General features: G+C 34.6%; 1 pseudogene; it reads left to right on the top strand.

The window, feature by feature from the left end:
• Nucleotides 1–1,348: 1,348 nt before the first annotated feature.
• On the top strand, nt 1,349–1,705 carry LOC149170945 (antifungal protein ginkbilobin-like protein pseudogene; annotated as a pseudogene).
• The last annotated feature ends 689 nt before the right edge of the window (nt 1,706–2,394 follow it).

Here is a 2,394-nt window from a genome sequence, read left to right as displayed (position 1 = left end):
TACTTTTCGCCACATATGAAGAGAATAGTGTCTCATTATCTAACTAGATGTCTAGAATACCAAATGGTTAAAGTTGGTTGAGCATAGGTACCCAATTTTTTTGAGGTAATTGTTTTAAATAATCAAATGAGTATGTAGTGATTAGCCATAATGAATTCCAATAATGTTGAGGTATTAATTTTATACCATTAATAGCCCACCGTTATCACAATTAATGCATGGATTTTTCCTATATGCAAGGTTCCAAATACAGAGAGCGGTCCTTATTAACCTTTATATAATATGTCATATCCAACATATGTCATTTATCATCATTGAATGCAAATAATTAAGCCATGCCAATTTTTAATGCCATAAAAAATTATGATCTTGCCATAGGTTTTGGCATCCATATATCACAATATACCAAGTCTTTGTGAATCATTTCATAAGAGTGATGTGTTATGCCCTTAATAGAATAACTAGCATATGATACCATGATATGAATAATATTAAAAGTTAGTGCAATTGTCCAAAAAAATAAAATACATCATATCCATAATATTAAAATCAGGTGTAGTTGTGCAAACAAAATGAAATACATCCAATTTACAATTTTATAATCCACCATGATACTAAATACATCTACTTCATGAAATACATCTAAAATAGTTACGCAAATAAAATAAAGTACATCTAATTCGTAATATTAAAATCAAATACAGTTTTTCAAACAAAATAAAATACATCCAATTCATAATATTAAATCCCAATATCCTTATCCAAACAAAATAACATACGTCAAATTTATAATAACAAAATATGAGATAAAATAAACCCTTCATGATACTAAATGCATCTGCTTACGATTCTAAAATCTAGAATGAAACACGTACTTCATGATACTAAATACATGAACTTCAGGAAATAGAACGTGACATAAGTAATTTTGAAAATTCCCATACTGCATGGACTACGTCATCATACTAGAATCTCGAACCAATACGTCTACTTCATGATACTAGATTTCCCTTCCTACTAAAATCTCCAACCAATACGTCTACTTCATGATACGAGATTCCCGTTCCGCTGAGTAAGGCTGACACTAAATGACAGAATGTCATGGCTCATACGTGTGAAGAAAAAAAAAACGGCATGGTTCATACGTGTGAAGAAAAAACGGCATGGTTCATCCAAAATGAAAAAATTGTATCTTTTCTGTGAGTGACACACGGAACAATGTGCCGCAAGGACTATAAAATGGGAGCGTCCTCTGCAGGATCGTAATAACGTTTTCCATTCGAAGGGATTTCATTTGGCTTTCGTTTATTTTATTGTTAAAGGTGATATTATTTCATTTGAGGCAGCCATGGCGATCAGGTCCTTCGGCTTTGCTTTACCTCTCATGTTACTCCTGCTATCTGTGGGGGACGCACAGGGACAGCTTTCGCCTCCTGGTTGGTTCAAAACTTTGGGAAAGCTGCTCCAAGATCTGGAAGAAAACACGCCCTCGAAGGGTTTCGACTACAAGACGTCCAGTGTAGGCATCAGGGGCTCACCCACTGCCTACGGGCATGCAACGTGTCTTCCGGGACTCGATCATGATAGTTGCAGCAAGTGCCTTGCTATCCTAAGTCCCCGCATGTTGCTCGTCGGTGGCGTTGCCATCAGTGCTCACCTTCAACTGGCTGACTGTTCCATCCGTTTAGAGCAGCACCCATTTTAGTATAGACTATACTCCAAGTCATGTTTTACCATGTGTGTGGTTCATGAGTACTCGTAAGTCATGTTTGTTTTATAATATTTGTGGTTAGTCACTACTCCCAAGTCATGTTTGTTTAATAATGTGTGTTGTTCGTGAGTACTCCCAAGTCATGTTTGTTATGTTTTACACACAGTAGTCAATGTTTTTACAATATGTGTGGTTCCCAAGTCATGTTTGTCATTTTTGACACACATTAGTCAATGTTTTATAATATGTGTGGTTCATGAGTGCCCCACGGTCATGTTTTACAATGTGGCGTGGTTACGTTGGATACAATTTCGTGTATTCAAATATAAATGTGATTTAATAAAATATATTTTCTTGTTTTTTTGGTTATGCTTAGGGTATTGATTTCATTTTCATAAACAAACAAACTATGGAGCACTCATATCTTTCATTTACATGATGGGATTCTTGTGGTTTTAATGGTATAAATTGCTTTGCCAAAATTGCAATCACTTTGAAGTCTAAGAAAGTTGATTTGGGTGAGTTTTAATCAATCTATAATTCAAATTTCATAAAAAAGAGTTGAACATAACTTAGTCTTGAGTATGGTTATTTTTAGTTATCTTTTTTCCTTCCTTGTCTTGTTGCTAATATTTCTATTTCCTGGAGTCGCCATAAAGTTGCAAAATGCTTTCAAAGTATAA

The sequence above is a fragment of the Pinus tabuliformis genome, chromosome 4_2 (assembly GCF_031772625.1).
Source record: "Pinus tabuliformis cultivar Carrire ecotype Pingquan chromosome 4_2, CPIR1, whole genome shotgun sequence".
Lineage (NCBI taxonomy): Eukaryota > Viridiplantae > Streptophyta > Pinopsida > Pinales > Pinaceae > Pinus > Pinus tabuliformis.
The sequence above is the reverse complement of the archived record's forward strand: the minus strand, read 5'-3'. Positions and strand labels throughout refer to the sequence as shown.